Source organism: Haliotis cracherodii, unplaced genomic scaffold, assembly GCF_022045235.1.
Source record: "Haliotis cracherodii isolate W230 unplaced genomic scaffold, xgHalCrac1.p SCAF_1, whole genome shotgun sequence".
Classification (NCBI taxonomy): Eukaryota; Metazoa; Mollusca; class Gastropoda; order Lepetellida; family Haliotidae; genus Haliotis; species Haliotis cracherodii.
This window is the reverse complement of record NW_027266264.1, coordinates 23,700,278-23,717,941: the sequence shown is the minus strand read 5'-3', so window position 1 is coordinate 23,717,941 and position 17,664 is coordinate 23,700,278. Positions and strand designations below refer to the sequence as shown.

General features: G+C 40.6%; 1 protein-coding gene across 4 annotated transcripts in view; it reads left to right on the top strand.

The window, feature by feature from the left end:
- LOC139474712 (MYND-type zinc finger-containing chromatin reader ZMYND8-like) overlaps nt 1-17,664 on the top strand; it is a 68,824-nt gene that overhangs the window by 8,878 nt on the left and 42,282 nt on the right. For 2 of the 4 annotated variants that reach the window (XM_071257843.1, XM_071257816.1), the window contains exon 2: nt 2,597-2,692. The gene's annotated coding sequence lies outside the window, so the exon portion shown is untranslated. Of the gene's footprint in view, nt 1-2,596; nt 2,693-12,277; nt 12,383-17,664 lie in introns of those variants that run through there. The other 2 variants (XM_071257835.1, XM_071257825.1) reach the window with 2 other exon arrangements.

The window sequence follows — 17,664 nt, the reverse complement described above, 5'->3', positions numbered from 1 at the left end:
GGTAAGCATGAACTAGCCCCGATAAGCATGAACTAGCCCCGATAAGCATGAACTAGCCCCGATAAGCATGAACTAGCCCTGATAAGCATGAACTAGCCATGATAAGTATGAACTAGCCCTGATAAGTATGAACTAGCCCTGGGAAGCATGAACTAGCCCTGATAAGCATGAACTAGCCCCGATAAGTATGAACTAGCCCCTATAAGCATGAACTAGCCCTGATAAGCATGAACTAGCCCCGATAAGCATTAACTAGCCCCGATAAGCATGAACTAGCCATGATAAGCATGAACTAGCCTTGATAAGTATGAACTAGCACCAATAAGCATGAACTAGCCCCGATAAGCATGAACTAGCCCTCATAAGCATAAGCTAGCCCTGATGAGCATGAACTAGCCCCTATAAGCATGAACTAGCCCCTGTAAGCATAAACTAGCCCCAATAAGCATAAGCTAGCCCTGATGAGCATGAACTAGCCCCGATAAGCATGAACTAGCCCAGATAAGCATGAACTAGCCCTGATAAGCTTGAACTAGCCCCAGTAAGCATAAACTAGCCCCAATAAGCATAAACTAGCCCCAATAAGCACAAACTAGCCCCGATAAGCATAAACTAGGCCTGATAAGCATGAACTAGCCCCATTAAGCATGGACTAAAACTTTATAATGCCTACATTTATTGATTGTGCTTGTTGGCAAGGATTGCAAAAATGTATACTGTTGGGAATTGGTTGATTGATCACTGTTTTGAAAAATAATTGATGATCAACTGATGATAGATCATGAATGGGAAGAGAAAATCTTAGGTTTAGAGCCTTCTTATATAAATAACTAGAAATTAGATAGTAAATTACATTAGAACATCACCATGTGGCAGCATGTTCCAGACTTGCGAAAGGATAGGAATTCTCAGAACAGTGTCAATATGAAAATAAAATATACTTGATTAACAGTTCCCACCCCCTCCAATCAATCTGACATGATATTAATGATGGGATATATACGAGATATTACGAAGTACTATTCAACATCTTCAAAGAGACGTTCAACTAAACTTGCTCACTATTTTACTATACTGGCATTTTCCTTCAGAAATATGATTATGAACATTGCAAATGTTTATAAAACTATAGTCACCACCACTGTTGCTTCCATGAAATACTCCAAGCATACGGATTGTCGGGTCCAGACTCGATTATTTATACAGACCGCCGTCATACAGCTGGAATATTGCTGAGTGTGGTGTTAAACAACAAACAAAACATTAATACTCAAATTTTCACCAAGCCTTCATTATTATAATCTATGATATTTTGTTGCCCAAATATTTTATAACCAGAAATGAAAAATCAATGAATACCCAACCCCCTCTGAAAACCATTCCCCAAATACTTGATGTTTCGTTGGCCTGGAAACCTGCAAGTCCAGACACGCTTGATGAACTCATTTCCCTTGTGTGGGAGAAGGCACTACTTTAATGTATTAGTATGTGATGTAATAAATGTCCGTCCATCAGCAACGAGTGGTCTTAAACAGTTACAAACATGCTTTTAATGCATTAACCTTTTTGCAGTTATGAGGCAATGTCAGTTGCCATGGTAGCACAGAGACATATTATCTGTGTAGTATATACAGACAGGCAGGACAGCTGAGAACTACTGACGGCAGGTGTCACCTCCAGTCCTGGTACTTCCATGTGCCTAGGGGTCTAATTGGCATTATGCTCTCAGCCACAAGGAGAAGCATGGTCCTCAGAACAGGCTAAGATTCCCTGTGTGGGCTTCCTTGGCCTGCTTCTGTAGTGAATGGGTTTTCTCAGTTAGGCCCAGTCATTTATCACGGACTGAAAGACATTGAAGATTTCTGTTCTTTCCTAATTTCTTTGTGAGTAGTCCCGTGGGGATTTTGAATTATAATAGATCCCAATCCATGTTTGTTGGTCACAAGAGGCAAAATAGTGGATTGGGTGGTCATGATCGGTGACCTAGTTGATGGCGTGTCTTTGTTCCCTGACAGCGTGGATCGTTGTTCACAATATCAATCACTGCATTATCTGGTTATTTACAAGTCTAGTCATATAGCTGTGATATTACTGAGTGCAATGTTAAACAACAAAGGGGCTTTAAAAATATAACATAAAATGGGGGGCATGGGGTCAGCCAAATATTCTGTCTCAGTCTTAGAACAATCTTCTCAGACCTTGACAGATAGACTCAGCACTATTGCAGAGGTACTGAGTGTCATGCAAAGCAACCTTAAGGTTGTCTATGTTAAGGTATGGGAGTTAAAATCACCTTCGCGCTAAGATTGCTTTTTGCTGAAAGTACTATTGCCACAAGCAGCTCCCATCACAGGGTGTCATTTGTGAATGTATGTTTTCAGTGATTAGGCTAAAGTGAAATGGACCCATTCATCAGATTATGTCCCTTTAAGAAATGTGTATAATGGTATTTTCACCAAATAGTGTTATTTTGCATCTGCAATGCAAATAAGTGACATTATAAATTACTTCCTGACTTTCCCATGAGTCAGATGTCACGTTCGCCTGTGTCCTGGATGAGTGTATTAGGGAATAATACTGTATGTTCTGTTGGCAGGTGATGGACAAGTGACGTTGATTGTGGTGAAACCTGCTTCCACATCATAGTTCAAGTGTATGAAGCCCCGATTCATCAAGCACCTGTCAGATAGAGGTCAGTACTCGCTCGTTCGCTCACTCACTCACTCACTCACTCACTCACTCACTCACTCACTCACTCGGCTCACCCTACAGCCTTAGACTCATGCAAACTATTCACAAGAGGTGAATTAACGGATTGGGTGGTCAGACTTGGTGACTTTGTTGATTGCATGTCATCTGACCCATGAAGATCCGGGGTAGAATAGGTCTTCAGCAACCCCTGCTTGCCGTAAAAGGTGACTAACGGGATCGGGTGGTCAGGCTCGCTGACTTGGTTGATTCATGTCATCGTATCCCAATTGCGTGGATTGATGCTCATGATGTCAGTCACTGGATTGTCTGGTCCAGACTCGATTATTTACAGACGGCCATCATATAGCTGGAATATTGCTGAGTGCAGCGTTAAACAACGAACCAACCAACCATTATGGGGCTAAAACAAGAACTGGTCGGCTCTAAGTCAGTGTACCTGTGTATTCATGTTAAACTGCAGCATGGTGTCTCAGTGGGCCAATTGCGTGGATTGATGCTCATGATGTCAGTCACTGGATTGTCTGGTCCAGACTCGACTGTCATATCGCTGGAATAGTGCTGAGTGCAGCATGAAACAACAAACGAAAAAAGCGAAAAAAAGCATGCCATCCATCGGGATTCTTGGTTAGAACTGGTCCCTAACAACCTATTCAGGTCGTAAGTGGTGACGGACAGATCAGGTGGTCAGATTCTGTGACTTCGTTGACAATGTTAAACAACAAACAATCACTCTACAGTCATGACAATAACAATCCTGTAACCAATGCAATAACATAGTTATGTTCTTATCATGTGATATTTTTATTAACTCAAGCTGAGATCAATAATAATGCTGTGTTGTTCCCTTTGAATTATGGTCAATATGATTTTTGCTCTACCAGACATTATCAGGTGTTTCCAAGCAATATTTGCCTCACCCATCCGACCCTCAGTTAACACTTCAGCACCTTCCAAAGCTGACAGTGTGAATCTTATTTCATATTAATTCATCTGCATATTTATGTCTCAAAGCATAATATGTGTACTGTTTCAGTGGATTGGGATCTTATTTTTTTCTGTACTGACTTGAGGATGTTGAGATCTGCATCACTCCAGGCTTTTCTCCCACATTAAGCTGACAATCCATCATAGCCTGACCTCCATTTGTCCTTGGAGAGAAGAGCAGTCCAGTCAGTCGCAGTCCTGTTTATTGTAGAGCGCTGTATTGCAGCATCAGTTCCAGTTGGGATGCAATAACCATCACCTACAGCAGGCATTTAGGTGCAAGATGATAAATACTTTACACTTGCATGTCTGTTTACATTGGAAATTAACAAGACAAGACACCTCAATCATATTGCATGCCACCTTCCGTCCCCTCATAGATTAGGGCCCTGAGAACAAAGTATCATTTTGAAGGTATTTAGTGCAAAGCATTGGGTAGAAATGTCGACTGCATTTTCTGATTGATTGAGTGTTATGGAAGGTCAAGGTCATTGTACCAGAAGTGCTTACAGCAACTTTGCTGATAATGTAGCTATGGATATAGGACTTTCTGTTACAAAGTTGTACTGCATTGGCCGTGTTATTCCCCCGAACTGGAACTGATGTTATAACTTTGTTGTTGAGGTGGCTGGCTATGGACTTTGGCATAGGACTTTCTTTCAAAGTTGCTGCACTTGGCATTTGTGAGGTACATTGGCATAGGACCTACTTTCAAAGTTGCTGAAGGGGGCACGAGTGGCCCAGCCGTCTAAGGCACCAGGATTCACTGGAGTTGCGTCCCTTGGGCACACCAGAAACCTATGATTGTGGGTTCGAATCCTGGTTCGCCCCGATTATGTTTCTAGGTTTGTCACCAAACCTGTGCTCATGGGTTTCACCGAAGTGGTAAACGTCTGAGACCTGCATCACTTCAGGCTTTCTTCCCACATTAAGCTGACACGCCGCGATATAACTGTAATACTATTAAAAGCGTCGTTAAACCCAACTCACTCGCTAAAGTTCCTGCACTTGGCATTTGTGAGGTCAACTGTCACCTGATGTAAAGTTAAAATAGTTCGATCCATGTCCTGATGAAAAACATTGTAAACACCATGTTTTTGGACCGTAGGTGTTCCACATGAAACAGAATAATCCATTTCCTGTGAACAGGTGGAGTGTGAGTGTCTCACAGATAATGCAGATCCAAGGGTTCAAATGTTTGGTCATGATGCTTCTTTAGCCGTTAGCTGTAGTGGTCACTGATTGTTTGGTACATGAAATAGTTATTCCCACACTTTCCAGGGTATATCGGTCAATATCCCAACAGAGAGGTTGTGGCACCACCAAGGCACTATAACTGTAACTGGTAAAGCACTATAACTGTTTTCAGAAAGAACTACTGTACTGTTACCAAAACAATAGCCATGGAATCACTTACAGATTTTTTCCTATTTTAGGTATCAACATCATGTACAGTCTCTTTGATAAAATGTACAAGATTTAAAAATATTTACCTAAATTTTATTAATGAGGACTCCCTCAATAGAATCCGACCTTGGCAATGTCGGAAAAGTCCATTTTATGCACAGGTTGGTATTTCCAGCATATTCTCACAATTCTTATGTTAATTACCTGTACCTTCTCTCCCAATGACAACTGTCATATTCTCTCCCACTTTTGGATGCGATTGATCGGGCCATCGCGTTTATTTGTGTAGCCCAGCTACATCTATGGGGAACAACTCATGAGACACTCCCCTCTCAAAAATAAGATCGACCATTATACGAAGTCATCATGTTGCAAGCGCATGTTTGAATTTCCAGATATCTCATGATGGAACACTGTTTTATCGTGAAATAAACCACGCCTTTTTCTTCATTGTTCTTTGCGATTCATCTTGTAGCTATCTTATCACCTTGTCTGGTGATACTATTGTATGGAGATGTACATTTGACACCAATCATTTCACTGGGCATTTCATTGGATAGATTCCACGAGAGTTTCCTAATGGGGTTAACATATCAGGTTTCAGTTATTCTAGGCCTTTAATTGGCTGAATGTGCACCCTTACTTTTTTGGGACTAAAATTGGTAGTTCATTGTTTTTTCATTGTCATTTTATTATTCATACAGTGTATGATTGTTCATAGCCTCATGCCGTAACAAGAAGGGTTTATATTTACGTTTTCATAATAGATTGATTCAGTTTAATCACATGCCGCCAAACATTCAACAAGTGCATTGTAGGGCCGAGCTAACACATGGAAGCATATCCAACTTTCTGTGTCTCTGGTTAACGTGAGTAGAATTCGTAGAATTTGTAACTTTGTTTCCACCACTAATGTTGGCAGACTGCAGCAACTGCAAGCCATGAAATAGTGTGCTTATCAAGTTGGTTGTGCTACATCATGCCATAAATCGGCGTGAATCGACGGCCATGATGAAGAATTGCCGTGGGATTAACATGGAGGAGGAAGAACAACTGCGGTCATTCTGTTTGACTGCTAGATGTTGCTAATTGCCCTTCACTGAGCAACAGGTGTGTGTACATGTGTTATGTCACTCTTCAAGGGCTGCTCATGCCTTTGTCCATAGGCAGCCATAATTCCTAGGAAACCAACACATGCCTCGGACAACTTTGTGGCTGCTGTGGCACGGACACAGTGGTTTAAATATGTTTAGGAAAACCTGGCGGCATGAGAGATGGTTGACATCATATTGCCATATTTCTTCCAAGGTTATTACATTCAATTACTCGACAAGTTTAAGGATAATTAATGTGGCTGTGCCATCTTGCTTGACAGTAATGAAAGAACTATGTTACCAAGCATACCTTAGATCACAGGGGAGGATATTTGACCAGTGCCAGCCGCCTCTGTGGTCTTGTGGTAGAGCGTCCACCCCGAGAGCGGAAGGTCCGGGGTTCGATCCCCGGCCGCGTCATACCAAAAGACATTAAAAGTTAGTACTTGTTGTTACCCTGTCTGGCGCTTAACATTAAGGGACTGAAAAAAGGACTGGTCGGCTCGGAGTCAGTATACTGTGTCTGAGTGGGGTATTCATGTTAAACTGCGGCATGGTATCTCAGTGAGCTAGCACTATAAATCGGCATCAGTCCGGAATATTACAAGCAGCATGCACGTCGCTATATAAGTGCAATAATCTTGGACACGACGTTAAACCCAATTTCACCTAACCTCACCTCACCTTTGACCAGCGCCATGATATCAGCCCATTGACGTAACTCAAAAAGTGTTCATCATCACAGTGTACTTGTCAAAACGAAAATCACTCCCATTTTTATTATTGTTTTACAGGGTTATGGCCCTTGATCCATAGAGGTTATCATGCGAGTGTGTTTGGGGATGGTAAATATGTCATGTCAGGAATAAACAGTGTATTTAGCAAGCCTCAGCGACATATTTCGACCAAATGCAACGTTTAAATTGGGGAAAGGTTTCAAAGCTGCAGAGGTCTACAAACACAGGTATGGAAACTGATCCTGCTAGGCTAGTGTCCTCACTAAATTTCTCGCAATTTACGTCTCCAAAGTTGCCAAAACCTGAGAAATGCCTAAGCTAGGTCACAGTTAGACATTGATTTTGTTTATATTGGACTATTCTTTGATAATGATGGCAATGATCCCAGTAGTTACTCCAGATTCGCGATGGTTAATTCTGACTTAATCCCCGAATCCCACGGGCAACGCCATGTTTTTTTGTAAACACTGAAAGTAGTCCCTACTTGACCTATGATATTTGCCTCTCTATCCGCATATGACCCCAGCGGATATCATTTTTATCTGTTTCCTTTATCCTGCTGAGAAACCTACTCGTTATATGATAAATGTTATTATTCCCCACCATGAAGTGGGGCGGATGATATAAGAACGGGGTTCTTCTGTGCATTTGTCCATCTGTCTGTACGTCCATCTGTACATCTTTCCATCCATTCTTCCGTCCGTCCATCCGCTACTTAAAGGGGACAATTTTTTCAAAAACTATGAAAGTCAGAGAAATTAAATCTTACACACTGATGTTACCGGTACTGGTCATGATCTTCGAATATTGGTTAAGCTATTTCCCTTGTTCCATACTTTTTAACTTAGTGCATACATATTTTCGCAGAAACTATTGAAGAAAGATGAATGGAACTTTGCACGCTTGTCTAAGAGATACTTGTCAAGAACCGAGTTCGAAAGTTGGTCCTGTAAATTATTCTTTTACAGAGTTACGGCCTTTGATCCATGTTTGAAACTGCTGAAGTTAGCTTTTCTATGAGATACTTATCAAGACTAAATTACTGTTTTCCATAGAAGGGGCCATATGTTTGTATTAATTTCACATTTAATCCTTTTTGCTGATGACATGAACATGATAAAGCAGCCCAAGTGCCTATCTCTTCTTAAGGCTTTTTATAGGACTTTTTGAACAAACCGAATTCTAATGTGCTCTATTGTGGGGGGAAGTGATAACTCTGTTTTCTTCGAAACTGCTGAAGTTAGTTTATCTGAGAGATACTTGTCAAGACTGATTTATTTTTTCCAGAGAAGGGGCTTTTTGTGTGTATTAATTTCTCATTTAATCATTTTTTATGTAGATATAAAGCGGCCCAAGTACCTATCTCTTCTTATGGCTTTATAGGACTCTAATTCTCGTGTGCCCCATAGTTGTAATGCTGTTTTCTTTTTATCTCTCAGTACTTGCCTATATCACTATCACACATGGACAAACGGTTGAGACAGACACTCTTCTCACCTGAAGAAGCCCATTTAGATAGTCCACTCATGTTTTTGTAGGGGTGAGCAAGAGCAAGAGTCTCGTGATGTCCCTTTTGTAATGAGTTCCATACTGAAAGATGGTATTGGAAACAAAGGATACTGGTGTCATTAAATCTAAAAGAATGAAAGGGGCGGTCGGGTAGCCTAGTGGTTAAAGCGTTCGCTCGTCACGCCGAAGACCCGGGTTTGATTCCCGACATAGGTACAATGTGTGAAGCCCATTTGTGGTGTCCCCTGCTGTTATATTGCTGGAATATTGCTAAAAGTGGCGTAAAAACATACTCACTTACTTACTTACTTAAAAGAATGAAAATCAAGAAGGAGGGTGTACTGGTCCCCGTGTGTTCAGGGTTGTGACCACCAGGGTGGTTTAGTGATCCATGGCATCTGCCAGGAGAGTGGAAGGCATACCAAAAGATCGTAAAAGATGGTACTTGTTGTTACACTGCCTGGCACTTGACATTAAGGGGATAAAACCACAAGGACCGATGGGCTTGGAGGCAGTATACTGTGACCTAATGGGGTATTCATGTTAATACTGATGCATGGCATCTCAGTGAGCTTGCACTATAAAACCAGCATTATTCCATTCAGTAATGTTGAATGTGACATTAAACCCCATTTCACCTCGCCTCCTCTGGTCTGTGAAGGTGACCTGGACATGTTAATTTTTAGAATACAACCTCATGAAAAATGTATGATATTCACATTATTTTATGGTTGTGAGAAGTGGCTTGCACCATGAAATGGCTGCACGTTATGTCAACTTCAAATTGCAAATTTATGTGAGCTTGAATAATCATAGGAGAGCAATGATTTCATGTTTGAGGATCATAAGGTATTGTATTGTTTGGTAAGGTATTGATGAAACATGTCTCTATGAATTATCAATATAATCATCAATACATACATACATACATCATGCAAGCAATGTGTCCATGTATGATCATGCATTCGTGGGTGAATGTGGTGCGATGCAAATGTGCATCATCATCATCATCATCATCATCATCATAGTAACAGGGTTTTAGTATATATATTTACATTTATTTTTATATAGTTTATATATTGCATCCTGTAGACATACAGATTAAGAATGGACACAAATAATATTCACTGCGAGTCTTTTCTGTTGAAATGATTGAAACTAGTAAAGGTTAATCATGTACCCAATTTATATCTGATATTTCTTTACTGATGAGAAATATAATCAATGTTTGGACAATCTACATAAGATTTATTCACCTATTACCATGTAGAGATTCCAACTTCGGAATCCCCATATGCACTAACCATAAGGCATCATACATTCTTTGTATGTTATTTGCTGTTGCTACAGTAGTCGCCTCAGACACCTATCTTTACTTCCTAGGACTTACAAATCCATAGACCAAGGTAAGTTCCTGGTTTCACCATTCTGGTATTACGAGATCTGGCATTTTCTCCGCCATGATATGCTGGTCTGTGGGTCTGAATCCCAAATTCGTAAATGTTATGATAAGTGGTTCATGAGTGAGGGAGTGAGTGGGTATGGTTTTACATCGCTTTTAGCAATATTCCAGCAATATCACAGCAGGGAACACCAGAAATGGGCTTCACACATTGTACCCTTGTCAGGAATTGAACCTTGGTCTTCGACATGACAAGCGAACGCTTTAACCACTAAGCCACCCGACCACCCCCCTTGGTTCATGAGTTCTTCTTAAGAGGTTAATGTGTTTGAACTGGTTCACTTTGGGCTTTCCTTTTACATAAAGCCTGCACACTGTGATATGATTGAAATACTGTCAGAAACTGTGTGGAACCCAATGTCCTCACAACATGTGACTAAGGAACAATTACCCTTGTGTGAAGAGGGATACACGACCTTGTCGAGTTATTGTCTGCTGTGAGAGTAGCACTTCAATTTTAATTCACGATAATTAGGACCCACTCACTCAGCTGGCAAATCTCTCACATTTTCTATCAGGAGTGAGTAAAACAGGTCAAGGTCAGTGGCAGGTCCTATCAGTTAATAATACCCAGGTCAAGTATCACATGTAAAAAAATGATAAGACGGAGATTATTAAGGTGTCTGGGAAATATAGCGTGATGTACAACAAATTGTTTGATGTAGGAAGAATGAATGTACCACAGCTTTATTTCAATCTATGCATAGTGTACACAGTTTAGAGCCAGACTTCCTTCTCTACATGCACACAGCCAGTCATGTGCAGTGAAATCGGTCAATATTACACAGGTCAAACATCACATGACCTAAAAAAATTTAGACTGTTTTCAGACAATGTCTGTAATTATTGACATATCATGTGTAGTCCCAGGTTTGGTTCAACAGTCGACCAAATCGATCAATATGGCAGTGGTCAGTGGCACCTGAAAGTGACAACCACATGCTGTACGTGTGGCATTACAACCTCCATCTGACAGATCCAACACTTATAGTATTTTGAACATTCAGCTCATGTACTGTTATTACTGTGTTTTGTATGGAGAATTGTGCTTGCATAACTGTGTCAACAAAAGGCAACAGAACAATGCCTGTCATAGGTGCCACTTGTTTCAGATAGGGGAGATGGGGTAGCCTAGTGTTTGAAGTGTTTGTTCGTCACGCGGAAGACCCAGGTTCAATTCCTCACATGGGTACCATATTTTAAGACTGTTCCTTGTATCCCCCATCATGATATTGCTGGAATATTGGTAAAACCGGCAGAAAGCCTCGCTCACTGACCCTTTCAGAGAGCGCCAGGATAGGTGAAGAAGCTGTTTGAAGCTTCTTGCAGAACAGGTCCCCAGTACCCCATGCTTGTCATGAGAGGTGCAGGTTTAGAATAAGTGTTGTGAGGGTAGATGGTGGGATCTGGATGATTGTGTATCAATCGATCATTACACTGACAAATCACTGGCGTTTCTAGTCCATTCGCAACTGTTGACCGTCATTATGGCTGGTGTCACTCAAACACTCAGAAGTGAGCTTTGTGCTTTGGATTGTGGGAATGAAACTAGAATTGATCATTTGTGTAAACCAGCGACTGTAAACCGATATGGTCTCTGTGTAAACAGTGAAACGGGTTGTGATGGTGTTTGTTGTTTGTAACTTCTGTAACAATATGTTTCATATGTTTGTCGTGACAATGATGCATCCAAATAAAGAAAGTCGAACACGTGCGTTCGCAGTTGGTGAGATAGAGTGGGAGAGAAATTGCATCTAATGTTATGCTCATTCTGATTTGAAAGAGTTGCGATGTTGCACTCTTATCTACAAATTTCAGATTTTCAGCGAGTTAAGGTAAATACAATATTCATCAATCATGAAATATTTAAATTCATTTATTGCTGGAGGATATCTACATTAAATGCATATGTAAATGTTAAATTTGAGATGATCTTAATGTGAAAATCAGGGAAATATGGTATGAAAAAGTTTGAAGATGAAGGAAGAACTTATATATGTTCAGAGTGAGAAGAATAACAATTATAACAGCCTTGTTTCAATCCCAGTTTATTGTGCAAGAGATACATGATTCTAGGGAGTTTGTTAGACCGACTTCCTCCTTTATATGCGGTCCAGCCAGCAGTGTGGAGTTTCAAGGCCACAGTGACAAGCCCAGCCACACTGTTTCTCCAAGTGTTACCCATCCCTCAACTACTGACAGCCTGTGTAACCTACCCTCCCAGATTGGATACCCTGACATTACGTAACCTTATCCCCTTCCTGGCTGGATCCAGCCCCACTCCTGGACTACAGCCCGGGCTAAGCTCCGCCCCCATCTATTTATAGCTGACCCAGCTCTCAGTCAGGCAGGCATGACATATTGAAGTGAGAACGAAGAAGATTTGTGCATGGACCAGGCTCTCAGATAGAACCAGTGAGAAACAGCAGCCTTGTCATACTTCACGGTGTAGGTAGATAACCCCTGTGTGATACGAGGTATATATCCCAGCTTGTTTGTTGTCTTATAATCCAGGAAGTATTTAAATGCCTGGCACATGGTTTGTTGGCATTGCCTGGCCTGCTACCATGTGCTGACTGACTGAGTGCTTTCTATGGCAAGAAAGGATTTGCTTACATTGCTGGGGTGTACAATCTGACTGCATTGTGTTGAGATATGGACCTCTTTTAGCAGTAGCATGCTCTTGTGATGGGACAATGCATGATGTATACTAGCTGTCATGATGCCACAATGTTCTCAGCCTGTGTAACAATGTTTACTTTGGGTCAGCAGGATTGTCTTGTCATCCTGGCACTTACTAGATGTGTAAAGAGTTGAGCAGGAGAACAGTGGCTGTGAAGAATAATTGTTTAACTGGCAGAAGCAAGCTCGATCTGTACTGAGTGATCTTGCAAATATGCACACAGCCTTTGTAGTAATTCCAACAGTTATCCCATTATCAGTGATAATTCTGTGACTATTACTGACCTCATATTCGTGAAAAAACAAAACAGTTCTGTGTGATATTTGGGACCCAATATTGTTTTGCTAAATACCGTAGGAAAGAAATAACCCCTCGTCTGCTGGCCTGTTGCACTTTTGAAGTTTATCTTTGATGTAATTATTACTCAGAGAGTGCAGAGACACACTACTTGCTTCCCTGAAGTTTGTACACTTTGTGATATACAAATTATGTCTATATTTTTCATTTGGCAGGATTACACATCTTGCATCAGGATCAGGTGGCGCTCATATTTCATGGTTCTCTTCGAAACTTTTTTCAAGAGCTCCTGCAACCCCAATAGTCTTCAATTCATGACACCAAACTCTCTATAACGTCTTTGATGATGTTCAACAAATATTCTTGGAATATCAGTCAAAATACTTTGCTGAGAATTCGTAGAATTGACAAGACACATCTTTCAGCAGGTAGGAATCATGACATCGTTCCTGGGTGTCCATCAGTGTCAAAATAGTGGGATAACCGCGATGAGTTCAACTGAGGTATTAATGTGTGCCACATGCGTGTCCATCGGTGTCAAAATAGTGGGATAACCATGATCAGTTTAACTGAAGTATTGATGTGTACCACATGTGTGTCCATCGGTGTCAAAATAGTGGGATAACCATGATCAGTTTAACTGAAGTATTAATGTGTACCACATGCGTGTCCATCGGTGTCAAAATAGTGGGATAACCGCGATCAGTTTAACTGAAGTATTAATGTGTACCACATGCGTGTCCATCGATGTCAAAATAGTGGGATAACCATGATCAGTTTAACCGTGATCAGTTTAACCGCGATCAGTTCAACTGAAGTATTGATGTGTACCACATGCGTGTCCATCGGTGTCAAAATAGTGGGATAACCGCGATCAGTTTAACCGTGATCAGTTTAACCGCGATCAGTTCAACTGAAGTATTGATGTGTACCACATGCGTGTCCATCGGTGTCAAAATAGTGGGATAACCGCGATCAGTTTAACCGCGATCAGTTTAACTGAAGTATTGATGTGTACCACATGGGTGTCCATCGGTGTCAAAATAGTGGTATAACCGCGATCAGTGTAACTGAGGTATTGATGTGTGCACGCACGCACGCATGCACGCACTTGTATTGGTGTTTTCCCCCCTTGATCAGTATAACTGAAGTATTGACGCACGCACGCACGCACGCACGCACGCACGCACGCACGCACGCACGCACTTGTATTGGTGTTTTCCCCCTCGATCAGTATAACTGAAGTATTGATGCATGCCAGCAGTTAACTTGGTGTTCATCAGTGTCCAAATAGTAGGATAATCGCGATCTGTTTAACTGTAGTATTGATGTATTTAATCTCACTTTTTCAACACTTATTTTATATGGGAAAGACATCAAGCCTTGTGTAGTGTAGAAGTAGTTTTCAAGGTGTAGAATAACATTTAAAATATCAAGGAATACATCAAAGTGTTTGTTTTACATCAAAGATTCACAACAAGGGGGAAGATTAAGTTTTCATTTCCTGCGACATGTGACGTTATGTGTTAGAGCAGGTTCCCAGCGCTCTGCTTGGTGTTACTGCTTGCTAAGAGTGACAAATCCGGATCGGTTGTCTGCTTGGCGACTGAAAGGATAGCGTGTCATTGTACCTGACAGTGTTGGAGGTAGCTGATCCAACTGCTGATTTGTCTGGCTGAGACTCGAGTATCAACATGGTGTTAAACGACATTCACTCACTCACTCACTCACTGAACGACTGAAAAGATAAATGGTATATGTCAGGCAGGAGTGCAGAAATCTGTTTCTTAACGGTATAGTATCGCACCTTTTTAGTCACTAGTGGCGTACTGGTTACTACTCAGACCTCATGCAATATCTGTGTCAATGGTCATAATGCAGTGTAGATAAGATCAAAGATCAAACATGTGTTAAACACTCTGAAACCATAAAGTTTTGACACAGACATAGGTGAATTTGACAGGAGCACAAGTAACTTCTCACTTAATTTTTCGGTATTTGTGAAAAAGACCCATGAAGACCTTGCCATGAGAGGCGACTATGCTTGTGTAAGAGGCAACTGATATGATCGAGTGGTCAGACTCGCTGACTTGGTTGATACATGTCATCGTATCCCAATTGCGTGGATCGATGCTCATGATGTCAATCACTGGATTGTCTGGTCATATCTGTCATGTATATGAAGACATATTGTGGACATTTTGCTGAATTGTGCCTTTCAGTGTTCTTGAAGCAGCAAATCCAAAAGAGGGGAGGGTTTGTTTCTGGTGCCAGACCTTTCATTGTTTCTATTTAGTATTGGTGCCCATCATTTTCACAGAATTCCAAAATAATTTATTTACAGTTGTGAGCTTGCAAAGATGGCAGGAGATTTGGGTGACTTCTTGTTTATCAAATAATTCAGTGAACATATTTCTTGGCAAATGACATTTCAAAATAAAGTTAACAGGTTGTTTTTTTCAAACCACATGACTCAGGAACCAATGTATCAATATGGATAACTACATTTAAACAATTTTAGTGCATTTGTTTTTAACATGATACAATTCCATATTTCAAAAGAGAAAGTGGGTAATATATAATAGGCTATTTATAGTGTGCATATTTCCACACCACTCAGGGACATGCTCAAAGCACTAATATTACTCCGGTCTCTGGATCAGTGTGCACTCAAGAATTATTCTCAGCTCCCTGGGGAATATACAACCCAAGCTGCCTGTTAGGTACTAGAAGGTTAACAACCGTTTTGCCATCTCATCCTACCGGGTACCCATTCACTGCTGGGTGAACAGAGGCACATTTCGAACAGTCACTTGCCCAAGGAGACGCCACATATAGTGGTTAGAATGTTTGCTCATCACACTCAAGACACAGGTTTTATTCACCTCATGGCAACAATATGTAAAGCCCGAAATAACCATTCACCTTCCCCAAACTACAGTTATAACAAACTCAAAACGACCACTAATTTTAGTTTGTTATAACTGTATTTCATTATAAACATATATACAGGCAGGGGTCCGGAAACAGTCATAAGCGCCAGACATGTTCCTGCTGTTTGCTGTATATATGCTGTATAACACAGCATGTATACAGCAAACAGCCGGGACCAAAAAAATAGTTCCAGTCTGTTCGTTTTTAGCGTGTTCGTTGCAAACGTAGTTTACTGTAGTTATCTGTCATGAAAGTTCATGGTAATCACCCGCATTGCTTTGTGAAAGAGGAATATACTTGTCATGATTGTGGATATAATTGCTTCTTATTCATTCATTTGAAATATCACACTGGCATTATGTCTACCATGTTATCAAGAGGGAACCTGATTGATAAAATCAAATTCTTATAATCTCTTTGTGTGTATATCATAAGACCATACTTTTATTATACATATATATCATGAAAGTGTGTGTTGTTGCTATGGTAATGGCTGATAGCTGATCATGTTGCTCTGACCTGGTGTGATTTTCCTGCTTTCTAATGACTGATGCTGTCTCGCTGAAATCTCAATAAGGGAACGTTGTTGTGTCCAGAGATTGATGCTGTCTTCACTGAGATATCAATAAGGGAACGTTGTTGTGTCCAGAGATTGATGCTGTCTTCACTGAGATATCAATAAGGGAACGTTGTTGTGTCTAGAGATTGATGCTGTCTACACTGACACCTCTATAAGGGAACGTTGTTGTGTCCAGAGATTGATGCAGTCTACACTGACACCTCTATAAGGGAACGTTGTTGTGACCAGAGATTGATGCTGCCTACACTGACACCTCTATAAGGGAACGTTGTTGTGTCCAGAGATTGATGCTGTCTACACTGACACCTCTATAAGGGAACATTGTTGTGTCCAGAGATTGATGCTGTCTACATTGGCACATCTATAAGGGAACGTTGTTGTGTCCAGAGATTGATGCTGTCTACATTGGTACATCTATAAGGGAACATTGTTGTGTCCAGAGATTGATGCTGTCTACATTGGCACATCTATAAGGGAACGTTGTTGTGTCTAGAAATTGATGCTGTCTACACTGACACCTCTATAAGAGAACGATGTTGTGTCTAGAGATTGATGCTGTCTACACTGACACCTTTATAAGGGAACGTTGTTGTGTTCAGAGATTGATGCTGTCTACAGTAATACTTGTCTATATGAGGCTGTCCCTGCTACTTAAACTCAAACAGTAAAGCACATCATTTTGTCATGGAGTTTGACAGTGACAGATTGCAGAAATAGTGTTAATCTGTATATAACTAGTTCCTGTAAGGCAGTCAATCACCACAAGCTTAGGACATGCCTGTTGCTTCCCATCTGCTAAAGGAATTTCTTCTCTATGTGTTTTATCTACCAATCTGTTCAATGTCAAAGTGGAAATGAGCTGTTGGTTGGTTTCTCTGCATTGAAATTATTGAGGACAGCCAAACAAAGAGATAGTGAGAGTATTCTTATTGTTAAGTTTGACTTTTTGTCATCATGGAACATTTAACAAGTGATTAACAGATCTGTCAGTATACACTGAGTTTTGTCTGACATGAATATTGTGAAATGACATGAAGTTTATAGCTACCTTTTCAGAAGAACATACAATTTATTTTTTTGCTTTAAATTGCATTTCATAGTTCACCATAAATCCTTGCAATATTGCTAAAAGCAGTATAGAACCCGTCTCATTCACTCATTCTCCCACACTCAAATTGCCATTGATATTAATGATCTCAGCACATGTCTCTAGTGCTCACATGATTCTGATCCAAATTAAAACATTTTTTAACCTAATTTCCCAG